Source organism: Durio zibethinus, chromosome 7 (assembly GCF_047325235.1).
Source record: "Durio zibethinus cultivar Kanyao isolate XHJ-2024 chromosome 7, ASM4732523v1, whole genome shotgun sequence".
Lineage (NCBI taxonomy): Eukaryota > Viridiplantae > Streptophyta > Magnoliopsida > Malvales > Malvaceae > Durio > Durio zibethinus.
The window spans coordinates 19,098,002-19,121,061 of NC_143168.1; the positions used below are offsets into that span (position 1 = coordinate 19,098,002).

At 27.1% G+C, this 23,060-nt stretch overlaps 2 pseudogenes across 2 annotated transcripts; one reads left to right on the forward strand and one right to left on the reverse strand.

The window, feature by feature from the left end:
• Positions 1–2,911: 2,911 nt before the first annotated feature.
• Positions 2,912–4,865, reverse strand: LOC111277754 (cytochrome P450 89A2 pseudogene; annotated as a pseudogene). Its single transcript, XR_016343572.1, has one exon. The product of XR_016343572.1 is annotated as a cytochrome P450 89A2 pseudogene (transcript).
• Positions 4,866–14,992: 10,127 nt separating this feature from the next.
• Positions 14,993–23,003, forward strand: LOC149518078 (disease resistance protein RPM1 pseudogene; annotated as a pseudogene). Its single transcript, XR_016343573.1, has 3 exons — positions 14,993–15,726; positions 19,325–22,178; positions 22,755–23,003. The product of XR_016343573.1 is annotated as a disease resistance protein RPM1 pseudogene (transcript).
• The last annotated feature ends 57 nt before the right edge of the window (positions 23,004–23,060 follow it).

A 23,060-nucleotide genomic window follows, 5' to 3' on the forward strand; every position in this document is an offset into this window, starting at 1 on the left:
ACCCATTGCATTCAATTTTTTCTTGGGTAAATTCCACCAAAATCTTTTAATTTTGAGCATAATTTAATACAAACTCATTAGTATAAAAAGTTGACACCCTATTTTAAACATTTTAATTTTGCATGATAAAAAAGTCTTATCAATAATCATCCGTTAAAGATGTATTTGGTACATAAAATTATAATATGATAGAATAAGATGATATTATGAATAAGATTATATTAAATATATAATGTCATCCTACCTTTTGTTTGATGTATGTAAGGTTCAAGATAAGATAATCTATTTATTAATCAAAATTATCCTTTCTCAAAGTTTATTCAATTTAAAGTATTGATATAATTTTTAAAGTTAAAATAACACATGTAAGTTCAATTCCATGAATTAAAAATAATCCTCTACACTTTGGAAGGATCGAATCATCTTATATAAAAATGATGATTAATTCTCCTTGTAATCATATCCTTTTTTTTAGATACAAACCAAACATAATATATAATGATTATCATCTTTTTTTATCCATCATCCTATATACCAAACATGACCTAAAGGGTTGAGGGGAACATTTTGGCCTTTTTTTTTGGATTTTTTAATCACCGGCGACGATGACCGACAACCTGTGACCGACGACGGCACGGGGGTGACGAAGACATGCCGACCCCCCTTTGGGTTTTGTCTGAAAAGGGGAGATGAGAGTTTTTTTTTCTTTTTGAGAGGGGGAGAAATGAAAGAAAAAAATATTTTGATTTTTATATAGAAGACTAAACCCAAAACGAGGTCATTTCAATAATACCTAAAACGACGCCGTTTTGAGCACTGAAGATTCTCGCGTCAACCCATGACCCGACCTGGAATCCGCGCACCTAACCCGACAACCCACCTCTCCTTCACCCTCTGACCGGTCCAGTTGAACCGACCCAAACCGAGCCATTGAACTGAACCGCCCTAACAAGACCAAACTGCTGACACCAGACCGAACCGTCGGACCAAACCACCCGTTGACTGAACCATTGATCGGTCCAGTTCAGGTAAAAAAAAATTTTTTTTTGAATTTTTTTAGATTTTTTATATATTATTTTTGTTATTTTAATTATTGTTCTTAATATTATGCATGTTAAAATGTTAAAATTTACCAAAATAAAATTTTTTTATTTTATAATAATAATTAATAAAAGTAAATGATGAAAAATATAATAAATTTTTTTTATGATTTTGAATAAATCTTATAAAATAATTGGTAAAAAATGTTAATTAAATAAAATTAATAAAAAATTAATAAAAAATAAGAAAAAAAAAATTTTATCCAATGATGAGATTCAAAGGTTTCCGAGTAGTGATTCCTATGAAATCTCTAGGTGAGAAGATTTTTTTTAAATACTAAAAGTATATTGGAGTATTTATAAAAAAATTTTCAATACAATAGAATTTTTCTTTTTTTTAATAATAAATAAAAATTAATTAATTTATTAAAAATAATGTAATATAAATAAGAAAAAAAGAAATTTTATCCAATGATAAGATTTTAAAAGTATTTCGAGTAGTGATGCTTTACGAAATCCCTAAGTGAGAAGTTTTTTTTTTAAATATTACCAGTGTATTAGAATATTTATAGAAAAACTTAAATATAATAAATTTTCACATGATAAATTTAATGAATTATTAGAACTTTATGTTTTAGATCTATGTTTATAAATTGACCAATTTGAAATGTAAAATTTTTAGCTTGTTAGATTCTGTAGCAGACACTTGTTATTATGTTTCTTTACTTTTATTTTTTAGTCAAAAAAACTTCCTTTCATATTAATAAAATTTAATTAAAAGCAAAATCAATTATTATATATATTTGTGCATATAATAATCATATAACTTTTCTTATATTTCATATCATCCTTTTATTTATTCATATTTTGAAGTTCACTTTTAAATGTTGTAACTTATAATTTTAAAAAAAAAGTTATTTGTTTGATTAATTTTATTCCATCATTTGTGTATGCAATACTAATTATGCTATTGAAAGATAAGTTTTTTTTTTATTTGTTTTAAAAAATAAAGTTTTATATAATGACATGTGTTGTTTCATTTAAATTTAAAAACTTTTTTTATATCCATTCATGAAAAAGTTCACATTATATTTATGCCAACCCCAAGACAAAAGTTCTGACTTCACCTATCGGGATTCAATGCTAAGATATGATGGTGTCCAAGGTATAAGAAGTCTAAATAAATTGCAAAACCATTGACAGAGTTGTATAATCACTGCATTAGTACCATTTTCATTTCACCTCAGAGAAATTACATACCCAATGGTTGATTAAATCTAGATGACCACAATTTGAATAAGAGGTTATAATTATTATGCTTCACTTGGAAGCGCCTATCTGGGAGAACTCCCTCCATGATGTGGATTTCTTTGTATGACTAAACTCTTAAATATTTAATTATAAAACGTAGCTACAGCACGTGGACCCTTAATCTCTCTCACCTGCAACGAGGGGACACTTAATCTCTCTAAATTCATCGTTTTCACTTGGAAGTGCCTTTTGGGAGAACTCTCACCATGACGTGGATTTCATTTTATTATTACACTATTAAATATTTAATTAGAAAACGTTAAACTCTTAAATATTTAATTATAAAACGTAGCTGTAGCGCAATGGAAATCTCTTTCACCCGTGAGACCCTAATCTTTCTAAATTCATTGTTTTCATTAGGTTATTAGATAAAAAAGATGCCATATCAGTACTAGAATGAAAAAAAAAAGAAATTTTTAATAAAAAATGGCTATTATCATTGTTACATGGTGGCTAGCAGTAGATTAGATTAACAAACAAGCAATCTGAATTTAAAATTGTCCGAAGAACTTTGATTTTATCTCAGTAAAAGAAAAAGAAAAAAAAGAATTGTAGTTACTGAATGAACATGTGCCCACATCATATAGATCAATTCAACTAAAAAAGAAAAACAGAAAGAACATTAAATATAAAAATATTACAGTTTTACAAAACCCTGAAAGATATGGAATTGATTAATTTTCTGGTACTTTTCCAATTTGCTGTTGATGCACAAATCGTGAAGGCCAGGAACACAAAAGAAAAAAAAGAACAAAATGTAGTATAATCAACCATAGGTTTATCTAGGCCTGGAATATAAGTGAGCCTGTAATGGAGTCTTCATCACCACTGTAAATTCTTGTTTCTCTGACAAATCAATATCATCTCCATCCACAGCTTTCCAATCAAAAGACCAAACTAAATTTGCCACAAAATACTCCAAATGAAGCATTGCCAAACCAATACCAGGACAAATCCTTCTCCCCGCCCCAAATGGCATCATCTTTATTTCCTTGCTGCCTGTTATGTCAACAAATTCCTCACTATTGAGAAACCTTTCAGGTTTAAAAGTCATGGGATCTTCCCACACATTGGGGTCCAATCCCATCTCTGCTACCATGAAATTTATAATACCTCTCTTGGGCAACAAAAAATCATTCAAAACAACATCTTTTGTAACTCTATGTGGTAAGAGAAAATGGGCAGGTGGGTGACGCCTTAGACTTTCCAAAACTACTGCTTTCAGATAAGGCATCTTTTGCAAATCATCCTCTTTGACCTCTTCCTCTCCATCTCCAACAACCCCTTTAATCTCCATGAATAGCTTCTCTTGAATATGAGGATATTTCACCAAATTTGCCATAATCCATTGCAAAGCTGTGGATGTAGTGTCCGTGCCAGCATTAAGAAATTCTGAGCACAAGCTGACCATTTCTCCTTCATTAAGTTGCCTTTTCTCCACTGGGAGCTGTAGCTCCAACAAAGTATCCACATATGATAAAATAAATTGTTGATCTTCCTCGTTGACCCCGCTCAATTTCTCTTGCTTTGCCTTCTTTCTTGCCCTTATCAATGGAATCAAGACATTTTCTTGATTTTGTCGAATTCGCAAGAACTTTTTCCAAAGCTTATAAAACAAAACCTTGGTAACTCTAGGCAAGGCGTTGAGTATGTTGAAAGATTCGAAATTCAATAGCAAGTCACGCTGAACATCCTCAATTCTTCTGATCTGTTTTTCATCAAGCTTATCACCAAAGCACATAAGAGCTAACAAGCAAAACATGGCATAGCTAAAATGATCCAATACTCGGACAGGTTCGCCACTACTTTCGGACAGGATCAGCTGTTCCTTGAGAATTTTTAAGACCCATTTACGAGCATGAGAGTAAGATCTAACCCGAGAAGGATTGAGAATTTCTGTGGTCAGATTTTTTCGTAGAATACGCCATGTAGGTCCATAACCAGCTGAATTTATTGTATGTTGATTGCTACTATCAATTTTGCCAGTGGAAACAGAAGAAGGTCGATCAGCAAAAACAGCACCCTTTTGGACTAAGGCTTGGTGAGCAAGGGAGTGATCACGAACAAATATTGCAAGGTTGGAACCGACACGGAGAGTAACCATGTTCCCAAACTTAAGGTGGAGACCTCGGAGGATTGGTTCGAGTTCGGAGAATGATTTGCGCAGCAACATGAAGTTGCCTATGATGGGAAGGTTAGGAGGCCCTGGAGGGAGCTCGGGGCCAAGTTTTTTGTATGGAAAAAAAAGGTTCAACAAGGCTTTGAGGAAAGCAGATATGCAAAGCGTGGAAGTGATAAGGAACCAAGTTTCCATTTTGACAGACAAAACAACTTCCAATAGAGTTTAATTGCTTCGATGAAAGTGGAACGTGGAACTGATTGTTGCAATTAAGGAGAGTTTTTGTTTTGCATTTTCCATACACTGAAGACCGTGTTTGGGAACTATGAGAAAAGCAAGAAGAGAAAATAGAGAGAAAGGATTGGGTGCTTACTTACTCAACGAGTCAGAAAGGGCAGGAAAGGAAAAGGATTGATTGTATTTTAAATAGACGTGAGATTAATGTATTTTAATTAAATTTTATATGAAAATTGTATATTATAATTCTTGATATAAAAATATAAAATAAATTTTTTTATTTTATTAAATTTATATATAATTATTAGTATAATTTTAAATCATATTATTTTTATATTTTAATTTCATATTTTATTTTCACGCAGAGTTTTTAATTATTAAACCCAATCTAATTAAAAAACAAAAAAAAATGTCTTACTGTGGATGCTGGTTGACTTTTAAAACTCCACTCGTTTTAATTCGGTGTTATGTCCACACGATTTAAGCAAATTAAATTATAATTTTATTATATATAATATTTTTAGTACAGATTTACTTATATCAATGTAAGATTTATATTTTTTTATTTTTAAATCAAATAATTAAGATTAAAAGTATTATTTTGGTCCAATTTAATTATAAATTTAATTTTAATTTAAAAATAAAAAATATATAAAGCTTAGGTTAATATAAATGAATTCCCATCCATATTATTTAAAAATTAGTATATTTATAAATTTGATTCTGTTTTCATATATATCAATAATTATTTTAAAACCATTTAACATGCACACTTAACTTTTTTTTATCATAAAAATTATTAAATATATTGAAAATGAAAATTTTTAAACTCCACAAAGTTAGTAGAGTGATACATTTTTAGAATATATTAAAAAAATTAATTAAAAATAAAATATGTGTCAATTTTTTAATCTGTTTATAAAATTAAAAACTTAAATATAATATATAAAGTATCAAATAATACTAGAAACACTTTATTTATTTATTTTGCATTTATAACATATACAAATAAGGTACATACATTTCCAATGAAAATCAATGTAAAATATTTGTTATATATAAAATAAACGATATTAATTCATTAGCTCACTTTCAATCAAAATATTTTCTTGTAGCAAAAGATAAACTCTAATCTCTTAAGTTTCTTTGTCTCTTGTTTGATAAGAGTTTATCTTTTGCTACAAGAAAATAATTGTTTGATAGATGCCACTTGCCATAAGATAATATAAATAACTGTGATTTCAATATTTAAGTTTGGTGTTTGTTTTCTCAAGACAATTTTATCACTTTGATATGGGAATACAAGTATAAAATAAGTTAAAATCATAATTAAAATATTACGTTTTTATAAAAAAAAATCATTAAATTAAATCAAACACAATAAAATAAATAGATAACTCTAATATAGAGTTGACCAACTCACACATCGATGAAAGTTGAATGTAAGATCTTAAATATATATATATATATATATATATATGTTGTATGTATTTTGTAGTGATTTTTATCTCAGTGAAATTATTGCTATGAAAAACGAGTTTCTCGCAAAGGACAATATTAGATTGACTTTGATTGCACATTGCCTGGTTGTCTGAATAATTTATCCAAATTTTTTGGATAAAGAATATAGAATACTTAAAAAGAATTGATATATTTGATAGATATTTGTGTATTGTTTGGAATTAATATATGTGGATGCTTATTATTTGGTTTTATGTAATAATTTTTGGACAAATATTATTTATTTATTTTTGTTTAGAGTAAGAATTACAAATAAAAAAATACATACATCCATTAATAAATTAAATAAAAATACATAAATAAATATTTTTCATAAAGATTTTAAATATTTTCATTAAATTACGTTGTAAAGTATTATAATAAAAGTTACAATTCTCAATAAGGATCAATACAAGTCTTCATTAAAAGTAAAAATTTTAAGTGAAGGTCAAAAAAAGTTTTCAGTAAATACAAAAGACATAGTGAGAGTCAAAATTGACTTTCACTATAAATTTTACATTTAGTGATGATCTAAATTAACCTTCACTTTAATACTCGTTAAATAATAGATATAGTAAGGATCTTATTTTATCTCTCACTATATATAATTAATGAAAGAATTTAGTGTGAGAATCTATAAAAATTACATTAACTATCGCTAAAAAAATAAGTGAAAGCTATATATATTTTTAATAAAAATCATAACCCTCACAAAAAGACTTTATTTTTGTAATGACAATTTCCTATTTTACTACAACCGTACTTAATTTTTTTTTTTTTCAAATACTCCAAATTTAAGACCTAAACAATGAACAAAAATGAAAGTGAAGGTGATGGGTAGTGATTGATTGATGAAAAACCAATTTCTTAAAAAAAAAGAAACCAGCAAAAGAATTGTAAAATAATTAAAAGTTCATCAACCTACAAGATTCTAAACCAAACAGAATTTTAAAAATCCGATCATCGTTGAGGTAGCTCCTTTTCCTGTATCCATCGCTAACCTTGTCTCCCTTGGCCCCTTGGCTTGTTAAAGTTTCATAACCATAATGTCTTTCAAACTTTTTTTTTTTAAAGAAAATAATATTTTCACCCTCCAAAATTTATAATTTGCTCTCTTCATAATTGAATGATAAATTTAATGAACTATTAGAACTTTATGTTTTAGATCTATATTTTTAAATTGACCAGTTTGAAATGTAAAATTTTTTAGCTTCTTAGATTCTGAATTTTTCTTTTTGATTAAAGTGTGTGGACACTTATCATTGTATTTGTTTCCTTTCATTTTTTAATCAAAGAAACTTCTTTTCATATTAATAAAATTAATTATTATATATATTATGCATATAATATTCATATAACTTTTCTTATATTTCATATTATCTTTTTTATTCATATTTTGAAACTCGTTTTTAAATGTCGTAACTTAAAACTTTTTTTAAAAAAATTATTTGTTTGATTAATTTTATTCCGTTATTTGCATATGCAACACTAATTATGCGATTGGAAGATGAGTTTTTTATTTGTTTAAACAATTAAAGCTTTTTTTATATAATGACACCTGTTGTTTCATTTAAATTTAAAAACTTTTTATATCCTTTTACGAAAAATTCACATTATGCTTATCAAGGTGCAAGACAAAAGTTCTTACTTCACCTATTGGGATCCAATGCTACTATATAGTAGAAGTCTTTAAATTCCCAAAATCTCCCTTTTGTATTAGAATTTTTTTTGCTCTGTCGCTAAAAGTCTTTAAATCTCTTCTTAGCGATGGATTCATCAAATTAGTAAAAAAATTATCCAAAATATAAGAAATCTAAATATAAAACTAAAATTAAATGAAATAGTTTTTTTTTTTTTTTGTTAAATGGCAAAAGAAGATTATTTTATTTTATAAGTTATAAAAGTTTTTAATTTAATATTTTAGTATTTGAATATTTTGTTTTATGATGTTATGATTTGTTTTAAATAAGTGAAATTTTAAAGTTTAAAGTATAATTTGATTTAAATTATTTTATTATTTGGTTGATTTAAAAATTAATCGAATTAAATTGTATCGGTTAGATTTTTTAAATTAATAAACTCTATTTAATTAATAAAAATAAATTATATAATTTGATTAATTTAATTTTAAATTATTACATTAAAAGTTAGGTGTCCCTATTTACTTTTTATTAAACTAATTATATTATCTTTAATGATAATAAATATTTTTTTATTTGATTAAAGCATCTAATTGTTGACTGCAAAACTATAATTAAGTAACTTTTTCACAAAAATATTCCAGGTATGAATACTTTTTTTTTTTTTTTCATTTTGACTAATTCCAACTTACATTATATATCAACCAAATAAACCTGTGTTTTTTAGACGATCGATGTCCTTGTCAGCCACCGAAGACTTTGATATCTATGGTTTTTTGGTTCTTCGTGGAAAGGTAGGTAGTGGGACAGAAGAGCAAACTTTTGTGGTCCTTTACCTCTGTGTATTAATGATTAAAATTTTGCAAGAAAAGAGTTAGTCAGATCTAATATGTATGTTAGAGAGCTAGTGCATAGTAACATTTTCCTATACATAATTACATGTAATTTATACAATGATTAGATATTTCATTTTAACTATTTGCATATTCTAATTTTCATTGAGACCTTGGTTTATTTAACCCCATATTCATTGAACTTTTGAATTTGAGGCTTTCACGTATAAAAGTATATAAACTATAGTGTTGATAAGTTGAATTAATTTTTGTATTTAGACCCCTTTCTTTTTCTTTTTCTTACTTGATAAATTGCTTTTTGCTAAAAATTTTATGTGTTTTCATTCTTAAATATGAGAACATAAATAAAACTTTTTCAAATATAGGAAGAAAATTTTGTTGTATGTATAGAATCATTCATATATATACCTTTTCTATTTTTTGAGAAAATGTTTTAGTCTTTGGTATTTAAAACAAAGTTTGTACTAAAATATTTGAGAAGATGCTCTAGAGGATAACATATTGATAATTTAAAATGTGATACATCCTATATTAAATAAAAATACTTAATTATTGGTTAATAAATTTAATTTTTGTATTAATTTTATTAAAATTTTAAATAAATATATTTAAACATAAATAATTATTATATGATAAATTATCATAACTTTTGAATATAAATAACGGATTATTTAAGTCATTATTGTATAAGAGGTCATAATTATTTGAATAAAAATTTATGTCTATTCATTCATTATAAATAGATATTTTAGTATAATCATTTTTACTACTTTTGATTAGAGAGTTGAGATTTTGTTATATCCTAGAAGTATAATTGCCTTTAAGAAAGTATTTTTCACATCCCAAAGCCAAAATTATTTTTTATTATTTCTATTCCTTAGTTATTTTTTCTAACAATTTAATACCAATTATGTGACATTCATATTTCAAATGAGGAAGATATAAGGAAAAGAGATAGGCAAATTTGGCAAAATTGACTTTTGAAATATGTATGGAAAGCTTCAATTATTCATATGGTTTATTGATGAAATAAATACTAAACACTAGATAAGTTTCTTGTTACTATCTCTCTAGTTTTTATATTCTACTAAAAAAATTAATGATTAGTAATTTATAAGAGACTTTGAGCCTTATTGAATTTGGTTTTATATTGACATATATTCTTTTAATTTTTTGATTTTGAATTCAATTATTTAATTTATGATTCATGATTTTATGATATGTTTTATGTGAATTTTCTTTATCATTGCATTAAATGATCATAAGCATAAAATGGGCATGGAGTACTTGCTAACTTTGGGTATAAATCTTTTTATAGCCTTGTTATATTTTAGAAAAACCATGGTTACCAAATCAAAATGATAAAATTCTTGAAAATTATTTTAAGACCTAAAAAAATTGTATTTATAAATTTTTTGAAAAAGAAGCAAGTACATATGTTCTTATAATAAAATCATATTTTATGGTCATATTCCATGATTGCATTTTATTAATAAGAGAATAATGCATGATTCATATTATCTAATTTATATAATATTGTTTCAACAATTATTTCGTGTTGATTTTGTTTATGTTATGCAAGAGATAATCATTTTATATAAGATAATTTCAATTCAATTGGAGAAGTTAGATAATTTTTTGTAACTAGTTAAAATGCTTTCTATTTGTTGACGGGAAAGTTTCATGTATTTGATAATTTAGACACAAACTTTATACATGAAATTATGTAAGAAATTATGATTTTTCTTAATGACATGAATCATGGTGAATATGACTTTAGTGTCCATGATAAAATAATTTTATAAGTATTTCATGAGTTGGTATAAAAGTCTCAAAAGGAGACTATAGAAGCATGGGTTTACTAAAATAAAATAATTTTGAAAGTAATTATATTTGACATCATATTTATTAATGTAAACTCTTATATTGAGTTAAAATTAAAAGTTTTAGAACTTTTATGAAAAAGAAATATTAAGATATAAAAGATTTGCTAGTTATCTTTCACTAAAAGTGGATTTGGAGGCCTCTTACTTAAAAAAAAAAATCACCAAATAGTGAAAAGATAAATGAAATGGTAACTTGACTAAGTACATATGATATCTTGATAATTGAATGGGATATTCTTTAATAAAAGAATGCAAATTAGCACATGGTGTGGGTGATAGGAATCAAACGAAATAAAAATTGATATTATAATGTTGTAAGATTTTAGTATAATTTTATGAGCAAATTATACAAGTTAATAAATTTAGAACAACTTATTATAGTAAAATCATAAAAAGTCTTTGAATATCTTAAAAGGAATAAAATGACTTGATTCATTCATTCAATTTATACAATCGTATTAGGAGTATAATTGTATTAAAGACATATAAAGTTTAAAAATATAATTGTTAAAATTATGAATATAGAGTTGTGGCTCAATTATTTCTTAAAATGACAAAAATGAGGTAACAATGTCTAGAGCATATCATGATATACAAAATAAAAAGTTTGGATATGTTAGCTTGTGAAACGATTATTAGACACCGGGGAAACTTTGTGAATCTCCCGAACCAAATGCATTCTAAAAGAAAACTGCATTTCAAGATATTTGATTATTAGTATTACAAGTACATTGGGTTTAAACCCTTACTATTAAACACTAATAATAAGAACCTAATTTTGAATTAATAACCTTTAATTACAAAGTTTAATAGATAAAAGCAAGCTATTATTATATATCTATTAACCACTAATAAAATCCATTCAAGTTTTAAAAACTAATGTGGTCCATTATGTGGGAATGATGAGTTTTTGTTCTCTTAATGGAGTCTATTATTTAAATGTCTAAAGTAATGAAGATATAATGAAAACTCTATCTATATAAATATAAAAGTAGTGCTACTTCAATAAGAAAAATTGAGATCTCTTGTAAATGTTTATTAATAAAATAAACACATGATCATAATAGTGTTAAAGCTATTATAAAAATCTGATAAAAGAATAAGTATTTTGTATATTATATCTTCAATTATAATACTAGAAGTTAAAGTTTAATCTACGAACACCATTAATTTTGTTAAAATTTTAAGGTATATATGTTAATTGATAATTTAAATTAAGATATACATTTTTGTATTCATAATATTTATTTGTATGAAAGATTAAATATTAATCATCAACAATCTAAACTATTAAAGGATTGTTGATAAGTTAGAATATGGTGCATTTCATATTAAATAGAAAGACTTAATTATTGACGAATAAACTTAGTCTTTGTATTAATTTTATTTATATTTTGAATTATTATGTTTGAATAAAAATATTTATTATATAAAAAATTATCATAAATATTTGAATATAAATAACTGTTATTCATATAAGTTATAATTATACAAATAATCATAATTATTTGAATAAACATTTATATTTATTCATTCATTATAAATAAATATTTCAATTTAAATATTATTACTGCTTTTAATTAAAGAATTTAAGATTTTATTATAACTTAAAAATATAATTATGTTTAAAAGAATATTTTTTAAAACTAAATTTTTTTTATTATTTTTATTCTCTTAATTATTTTTTCTAACATAAAATATTTGAAATCATTGAAAACACTTTTTCTTCTTATAAGACAAAGTTGATGGCAATTCTTGTCCTTAGAATTAGAAGATAAAGTTTGATTCCAATTAACTTTATTTTATAAAAGCATTTGGGAGCTTTTTGAAAAGCAATCGCCGGCCACAATGCTTTTTCCCTTTTGCTGTACTATTAATCCTTTACACGAATGGTCCCGCAAATGCAGGATAATGGTCATGGGTTCCAATGACTTTCGTCTGTGCCAAGTCATATCACACTTAAACATGTTGCACACAACGTCATTAATAATACAGAGAAAAAGAGCAGAGCGTATAAATAATATAAAGCAGGTTTCAAAATCACATAAAATATATACAAAAATTTATCTTCGTGCATAAAATAATAAATAAAATAAAAAAATAATTATTTTATATTATATTTAATTTATATTAAAAAAATAAAATTACGAGAAGAGTTATTTTTTTAATATAAAATGATTCAATTATTTTAAGTAAAAAAAATTATTTTTAATATATGTGATTAAATTTATATATTTTATTATATATTTAAAAATTATATTAATAATTTAAATTATATAAATTTTGAAAAAAATAATTTTGATTAATAAATAAATTATCTAATTTTAATTTTTGTATATATCAAATATAAGATAAAATAATATTATTTAATATAATCATAGTTATAATATTATATTATCTTATTTTATCATAATTTTATATATTTAATATATAAAAATATGTAAAATACATAAAATATAAGTGGTTTTATATTTTTATTAGTATAGATTGCTACTTATTTTTGTTTTATGAATTAATGCCAATCAATAAAAGTTTTATGTGAAATTTGGACAAAAAAATCCGTAGAAATCACAATTTAAATGAAAACTTATTTATCAGCTGGTCTTACTATTGTTTTTTCAAGAAATTATTAGAAATTACTGCATTTATAGGATGTAATTATTATGAACATAATGAAATATAGGAATAAATATATAGTTTATTTTTGATGCATTGATATTGTCAGTTAACATATAACGATATTTTATAAAAAATTAATTTTAAAATTAAAAATAAATAGGTTTTGTCCTAAAATACATATTTAAAATTAATTTTTAATAATATATTATTATGTGATGTATTGATCGTATAAAGCATTATACATTAATAATATATTAAATATAAATTCATGCATAAAATATATTATTTTAACTTCAATTACCATGTAAATATAATGGCTAAAAATAACTTAAAGATTAAGAAAAAAGACAACATAAATAATATTTAAAAATAAAAAATTATTAGCACAACATAAAAATAATTAATATACTAACAGCAGGTGTAAATTGAGTTGATAATGTTTTATTTTTATGACAATATGAAATAAAAAAAAGCTAATTAAGAATGAATATTGAAGTTGGTCCAAAGCATAGTAAAGAGAATATATTACTTATAATAATTATAATATAATTAAGTAAACATAATTTAAAATTATGTGAAAATTATCAAAATTTTATACAGAATTCTTATTTATAAATGATGAGTTTTATATAATTTTTATTATAATTAAGTAATTCTAAAATTATAATAAAAAAATTATAAATCAAATGCTCTCTTAATAAAATGACTATATATTTTGATTTTCAAAATAGGTCCCTTATATTTTCATATTTCGATGTGTAAATATATCGAGCTAAAGGTATCATGAGTACCCGATTGGAAGGTGGGTATTCGCTTTATCCAATTACTATATTTTTTTGTTTAAATTCATTACATTTTAGTTGTTGATTAATTTTTATATACATTACTGGTTAATCACTTTAAAATTAAATACTAATCGTTTAAGTTTCATTGGTAACTGTTATCCATCCTCCTTGATTTAAGAGTTAATAGAAAGTTTTCTCCAAAAAAAGAAAAAGTTAATACAAAGTTGACTTTTGTCTTTTAAGTAAAACCAACATTATCTCTAACCAAACAAAAGCTGCAAATGCAGACTAGTAATTTAACTTTTCAAAAAGCTGCCACCGACAATAATTTAGCTGTCAAATGCGGGCTACTGCCAAATGCTTGCATAAAGTTATTGAATGAATTCAAACTTGTCTTCAAGGACAATAATTTCAACAAAAGCTGCGAATGCAGACTAATAATTTAACTTTTCAAAAAGCTATCACATGCAGAGAATAATTTAGCTGTCAAATGCAGACTACTGCCAAATACTTGCATAAAGTTGTTGAATGAAATAAATTTATCTTCAAGGACAATAATTTCAACAAGTCATGTCAAATATATAAATGTTTTAATTTTTGACAGTTTTTGTTATATTTTTATTTTATTCATCTGGTAAAATTTTGTTACAGTTCAATTAATTTTTTACCTTTATAACAATATAATAATTTAGTTTAAAATTTCACATTTAAATTTCAAACATCACGTAATTATATGTTAATAACATTTTTTGTAATTTAAGTTATTTCATTTAATTTATGCTTAATTACTTCCTTTATTCTCATTATCATTTTTGCCGGCTCTTTCTCCATTTGTTTGAATATTCTTTGGTTGCTTTCTCTCCAAATTAAATATATACATGTGTTTTTACGTGTAAGATAAATGATATTAGAGCTCTCTTCCTTTTTTTTCTTTACCGAGTTCAACTCAGTCGTCCGACTTTCAATTCTTTTATTAATTCTATACTTCTACGTAATTTTCTGCCAAACTTTCTTGGTGTAAGCACAATCAAGAAACATATGATCCCTAAATTCATCCTCTTGTTGACACAAGCAACATCTGTCCTTTATCTCCATTCCCCAGCCCCTCAACCTGTCCTTTGGGAGCTTATTCTGAATAACCATTTAGGAGATAAGTGAGTGCTCTGCCATCTAACCTTTTCCCTTTTTGGCTCGAGTTCATTCCATATCACTTTGGTTGAGTAGCAGTCCGTTAGAAATGGCCATACTTCTACGCCATTATCCATCTTAATGAATTGTTGAACTGTCGACCTCAGTTGGAGCAGTTTCATCCAACACCATCTGCTGTTTTGTTGGGCTGCTATTTGCCAAATACTTCTCCCTTTCAGTACGTATTCTTCTAGCCATGCTATCCATATTGATCTTGCTTTAGTAAGAATGGACCAAAGATTCTTCAATATACAAGCCTGGTTCGATGATAATATGTCTTTGATTTCCAATCCTCATTCTTCCTTAGGATAGCAAATTCTTTTCCAGCTTACTCTGGCTCCCTTCGCTGATCCCTCCCACCCCTTCCAGAAAAAATTTGAACACATCTGAGTGATCTTCCTTAGGACATGCTTGGGAAGTACAAAGTGCCTGCACCAATAATTTTGAATATTGAACAGCACTGATTGAATAAGTTGTAGTCTTACCGCACACGACGTATGTTTGACAGCCCAACTCCTAAATCTAGCTGAAATCTTCTCTAGCAAAGGTAAACAATATTTCTTTGTCAACCTTCTAGTTTTTTACAGCATTGTTCATTAAATATGTTGTTTTTTTTTTAATTTTTGTTTATTTATTTATTTTATATATTTTATTATAAAAACTTAAAAGTTTTTAATAAAATATTTAAATTATATATATATGTTAATTAATGTGATATTTATATGTAATATAATTAATTTTAAATAAAAATATTATTAAATAAATAATTTTTTGTATATCAATTTTAATTAGTAAATTTATAATTTAAATATCGAATTAAATATTTTAATTTAATTTAAAGTTCATTCATTAATATTAACCCTTTGAAAAAAAAAAAAAGCTAGATCTTTGGACTCAATTATTGTACTCTTAAAAAAATTACTATTTTTGGAAAAAAAAGCCCAATTTTTGTACCATCGTAATTGATGTGGTAATAATAACCTCGTTATATGATTATAAATCGACAATAATTAATAAGCAATAACATAAAAAAAAATAAAATATATCAAGATTTACGTGAAAAATTTTTTAATATAAAGAAAAAAAATCACGAATAATTAAAAAAAATTTTATTATCAAATAATAGATATATAAAGTTCTCCTTTAACTAAAATTAGAGTTAATTAATAACTAAAAAGATAATTAAAAAAATCTAACAAAAAAGTGACTCAATAAATATACTATGAATTTATTCTTAAAAAGGTTCAAACACGATCTCTATCATTTAAAATGTAAGATATTAAATCATAAATCTGTTAATAAAATTTAACTCAATCAAATCACAGATCGACTTCAATTCAACTAACTCTCATTTCTTCCTTTTCTCTTTATCTTTTTTTGTTTTCCTTTTTCTCTTGGTTGTGGTGCCACACCACTTACTTTTCACACCAAAAATTGCCCCCACCTTTATTTTTTAGTTAGGGCTTTTTTTTCACATTAAGTTAAAAGGCTCATGGGCTTTGAATGGTCAAAACCAAAAGAATGGGGTTAGACCCCATATCTTTAATAATCTCCTTCTCTAGCCCCATTAAGAAGAAATCATAGTAATCTTATTTGAAACTTACATTGGTCAAGATACCCATTTCGACTAAGTTGCTACAAAGTTCAAGCTTTTCTTTTAAAAGTGTCTTAGTCAACATATCTATTATATTTTCATCAGTATAGATTTTCTTTAATTACATTTGTTTTTCCTTAATCACCGAATGTAGCTAGTGATATCTATCAATGTGCTTTGTTTTAGTATGCTACATGACATTCTTACTCAAATTTAAAGTTTTTTAGCTATTACAAAAGATTACATACTCTTTCTAATTCAACCACAATTCAAAAAGAAAATATTTTATCCAAAGCATTTTTTTTACCTACTTTGGTTGCTATAATATGCTTAGCCTCTATAGTTAACAAGATCACATACTTTTATAAGTTAGACTACCAAGACACAACTCTTCATACAAAAGTGAACAAATATCATAAAGTAGATTTTCTATCATTAAGATCATTTGTCATGTCAACATCAATGAACCTTTTTAAAACTAGTTATGAAACTCTATAACTCAAGCATATTTTTGAGATACCTCTCAAATATCTGAAAATCTATTTCATTATTTTCCAGTGAACTTTTCTTATATTAGAAAGAAATTTGCTCACTACATTAACTACACTAGCAATGTCAAGTCGTATGAAAATCATAAAATAAATAAAAAATTAACTATAAAAGAATAAAAAAAACTAAACATAGCTAGTTGCTCTCTTAGTCACCGAACAATAGTTTTTACTCAAATGAAAATGGTTAACAAGTGGACTGCTAACTAATTTAGCATGTTGTATGTTGAATCTACTCAATACCCGTTCAACATATATTTTTTATGATAATCATAGCTTTTTAGCTTTTTTATCTCGAATAATATCCATACTGAGAATCTGTTTTATTATACCTAAATATTTCATGTCAAAAGACTTAGACAACTATTCTTACAACCTATAAATTATGTCAGCATCTTGTCCTACAATCAACATATCATCAACATATAATAAGAGAATAATGAAGTTACCATCAGAGAATTATTTATTAGTTACGGCTCTTTTTTTAAAATTAAGTTAAAATGTTAATAACCTTTGAATGGTCAAAACAAAAAGAATGGAACTAGACCCCATATCCTTAAAATTTATTTCATAATATCACGCAATTTATGAGCAATTTACATATCTCATTCTATCACACATGAATTTACAAATATGCATGTCATTTGATAATCTTGAATGATATATTAATCATTAAATGATTTAAAATATCATGTCATTGCTAAAAAAAATAAAGTAATTTATGTTGTTAATATAAAAACAAGAAAAGATAATAAAAAATAAAAATTTAAAATGCAACCAAATTTAATTGACATATTTAAATAATAGTTTATAAAATGCCTCTAAAATATATTTAATATAATATTTTTTTATATCTAATTTATATGACAAATTATGTATGATATGATAAATTTGAATTTACATTATAAAATATCCATTATCTTTTAACCATAAGTAAAATTTTAAAAATATCTAAATAACATTTCATTCTAAAATTATCAATTATAAAATTATCAATTATTGTACTTACACATTGGCTCAATTATGCACATTGACTCAATTATTGTACAATCATAATTGATGAGTAATGATACTCATTAATGATGCTGACGTCATAACAAATCTCCATAAGTTTCAATAATTTGATATTTTATGATGCGAAGGTAATTTAAATATTTAACTTTTAGGAGGTGTTGAGTTTAGGGAATCTAACATTTTTAAAAGAAAAGTGATTTTTTAATCTATTACTTAATCTATTACATTTTTTTATCTTAAAAATATAATCTTTTATAACTTTTTAAGGTGATGAGAAGTAAAAAACTAGGATAGAGAAGGAAAGAAATAACAAATACTTAAAAATGTGAAAGGAAAGAGAAAAAAAAGGAAAAATATTTTTATATCTTTTTTTGGGATTTTTTTCTTTAGGAGTGAAAAAAATAGAGGTTTGTGTTTTATTTTGAATGAGTATATTTATTTTTTTCCTTTAGGAGAGGATAAAAGAAAAGAAAAGAGAAAAAAAGAAAAATTAGAGAGTTTTAAATTTAAATAAAAATTGTTTTTAATAGCAATTTTTTCTCCTATAAAAAGGCAAACAAAACTTAATAATAAATGATGAGAGACCATTTTCAAAATAAGTTAGGAGCGAAACTACTATTTACGAACAGCCTCCAAGATTAGAAAATAGAAAATTAAAAAATACTAATTTTCTTTAGGTTCCTCTAAAAGTTTTTCTTGAACATTTTTTTTTTCATTCATAAAATTAATAAATTCATAAAAAAATTACTTATATATTATAAATAAATATTTTCAAAATAAAAAATTTTGAATCCATCGTTAAATTAAGAGTAATTAATATTTGAAAGTGACTTAACCTTTTTTTTTTTTCATCGTCCGATGGAAACGTATGATATGGTTGTTCTCTTCCCTTCATTTTCTCAAAGAAATAATGGACGCATTTGGCTGTGAGATAGTATCAAGTAATATGAAGAATGAAGAAAGAACTGATTAATTCCCATATTATTCAGGATCTCTTTGGAGCTTTTCCTTGCATGATATAACAATGGATTTATCTAGCTCGCTCGATCTGGTAATGGGCAAGATAGTCTCCATCTTAGAAAATGAAGCGTTACTGTTGACGGCGGTTGGAGCTGACATCCAAGAAATCAAGCTTGAGCTCAACACCATGAAATCTTTCCTTGAAGATGCTGACAGAAAATTAGGAATAGCACCCTACAATAAAGCAGAGAATGAGTGGGTGGCTAGCGTCCGAGACATTGCCTACGAAATTGAAGATGTCGTCGATGAATTCATGTACCACTTCAACAAGCAAAAGCAATGGAGGGGTAAATCCTCAAGAATTTTGTTAAAGCTTATTCATTTTCCCAAGAATCTGCTGGTCAGGCATCGAGTAGCTGTCAAGTTACAAGATATCAACAAGAGGATTAAGAGCACCACAGAGAGAAGCAAACGATTCCAAGTTTCTCAGTTAGAATCAGGAAAATACAACAAGAAAATAGGAGGAGAAACAGTGGCTTCCAATTATGATACTAACTGGGTGAAAAATCTGAGTGAATCTTCTCTTTTTCTTAAAGATGATGAGCTTGTTGGAATCGACAAGGCACAATGTCAGTTGTTGGGATGGTTGATGAATCAAGAGACTCAAAGGAGTGTCATTTCAGTTGTCGGGATGGGTGGCTTAGGGAAAACAACTCTCGTTGCCAACACCTTCAACAAACATATTGTCGAGCAACATTTTGAGTGTTGTGCCTGGATCACTGTATCACAACAATATGCGGTCGTAGAGCTATTCAAATCCTTGATCAAAGAGGTGAAGAAGGATCAACAGACCGAAGACCTGAACACCAAGAGCTATCGAGAATTGGTGAAGGAACTGGTGGAGTTCTTGGAGCAAAAGAGATATCTGATTGTGTTGGATGATGTTTGGAGCACCAATTTCTGGGAGGATTTCAGGATAGCACTTCCTACTAATAAGAACGGAAGCCGAATCTTGCTTACTACACGAATGGAGGACATAGCTTCGTTTGAATTTGGGGTTTCAAACCACCGCCTTTCACTTAAACCCTTAACAGTTGATGAGGCTTGGACCCTTTTTTGCAGGAAAGCTTTCCCCAGTAGGCTTGGTCAATGCCCACGATATCTTGAATCTTCGGCAGGAAACCTGGTTGCAAAATGTGAAGGCTTGCCATTAGCCATTGTGGCTTTGGGCGGTTTGATGGCTTCCAAGAATTCTATAGCGGAATGGAATAGAATTTATGAAAACTTAAATTGGGAGCTAAGCGAAAACGATAAACTTGAAAGGCTCAAGTATATCTCATTGCTTGGCTACCATGATTTGTCTTATAGACTTAAGCATTGTTTCTTGTATTGTTGCATATTCCCTGAAGATTATGTGATTAAGCGAAAAAGGCTCATTAGACTCTGGATGGCTGAAGGCTTTGTTGAACCGCTGAAAGATACAGCCCCAGAAGTGACTGCAGACAGATACCTAATGGAGTTGATTTGCCGAGGCTTGCTTCAAGTTGTAACAAGGAATGGATCAGGGAGGCCCAAAACATGTAAGATGCACGACATTTTGCGAGAGCTTGCACTGTCAATATCGACAGAGGAAAAGTTCGTTGCCAAATCTGATGGGAAAGAAGAAGTAGAAGGCGATGGCACCCGTCGTTTGTCAATTGAAGCAAGGGAGAAAGAGATGAAAGCATCAGGCAAGGCTGGTCTATCCAGGCTTCGTTCATTTTTTGTTTTTGCTATTGATGTGGTCTCTAAATCTTCCTTCAATAGGTTACCCTTTGGTTTTAAATTGTTACGAGTGTTGGATTTAGAAGGTGCTCCAGTCAATGAACTCCCAGGTGAATTGGTGAAGTTATTCAATTTGAGATATCTTAACTTGACAAACACTCAAGTGAAGGAGCTTCCGATATCCATCGGAGAACTTTACAACTTACAGTCTCTACTTTTAAAGAGGACCCAAATTAAAGAGCTCCCGGAAGGAATTGTGAAGTTGAAAAATCTTCGGCATCTAATTGTTTATCGTTACAACGTCACCGGTTTGGAATTCCACTATGCCTTGGGCGCAAGTGTACCATCCAACATTTGCAGGTTAAAGAGCTTACAAGTTTTGAGCTTTGTAGAAGCAAGGGTAAGCTTTATCAAACAACTGAGCAGCATGACCCAACTGAGAAGGTTTACCATTGCAAATGTGAAGGAAGCTGATGAGAAAATTTTGTGCTTCGCCATCTCAAAAATGAGACGTCTTCACTACTTAATGGTGAAGTCATGTACCGAGGATGAGCAATTAAAGATGGACGCGCTTGAATCAGCCCCTCCTTGCCTTGAGAAACTTTGTCTAGCTGGGAAATTAAAGAAGGTGCCGCACTGGTTTCATTCGCTCCATAGCCTTACATCTTTGTACTTACATTGGTCTGGACTGAGGGATGATTTTCTTCCTCACATCCAAGCATTGCCTACTCTGGCAGAACTTTTACTAGTAAATGCTTATGAAGGAGAGAGATTAAACTTCCTTGAAGGTTTCCAAAAGCTTAAGCGGTTACGTATTATTCAATGTCCCCGATTGAAAGAAATTGCGATGAACGAAGGAGTGATGCCTTGTCTTCAAGAGCTAGAAATCGTTAGATGCCAAGAGATGATGACATTGCCGCATGGTTGGGAAAGTCTACCTGATCTAAAACAAGTTTTTTTGGAGGACGTTTCGCGTGGGCTTATAGACAAAATATGTGGATCATCAGAAATTCAGTATCAACCAACAATCAGAGCCGTGGACTTAATCAGGCAAGAAGATCATGGATGGAGGCATAAAATCTACCGTTATTAATGTTTTTCTTCTCTCTCGGTCCAATCGTAAGTTTCGTGTTACATTTGTTTTCGTACTTAATTTCCATCATTATTTAGTTTGATTCAATAATTGAGAATCTTTATAAAAAGGGGTTGAAATATTAATTCTATGCTAAATTTAGAAGTGTAAGCCAAGTCCTGCTTAATATGTACCCTATAATATCACCTTATAAATTTTTTTGTAGGATTTATACTCACAAAAAAGTGCGTTCACACACACACAAGTATTTTCTTTTTTAATCAAATGGAAAGAAAGAATATTCAAGTGAGATTGATCAAAACTATTTCTTCATAATATGTGAATCTAACTTGGAAACAAGAGTTTGTTTTTGGTGACGGAATTTAAAAATTCTATAACTGAGTCTATATACATATCCAAAATATCGATTTAATTGTAAATAAAGAAATCAATTCGAAAGATTATTTTTAGTTTTAACACATTTAATTCAAAGGTATGCTTATAAATCCGCTTGTAAATTGCTCAAAATGCATAGTTGACTTACTTTTTTTTTTTTTTTTTACTACAATCCTTGATTCAATTTCAATGTGACTTTTAATTCTGTTATTTTCTTTCCTATCCAGGTAATTCAGGAGCTTAAAATTAAGAAGTCTGGGCCAACAAAATTCCAGTTAATGGAGAGATGGTTATCCTAATACATAATGCATAGCTTTTCATCTTAAATGCTAATTTTCTGTATTGCTATTTTGCTACTCTTGGTTTGTGTAGTAGTCTTTCTTTTGGGCATCTCGGTCCACTTATGTAATATTGCTATCTTATATGGTTTTTATGTAAAAACTATAAGAATGATAATAAATGGTTTGGTATGTAAATTTGGTATCATGAATTTAGAAAAGGGAGTGATATTTATTCTGTAGCCAATCAACTAA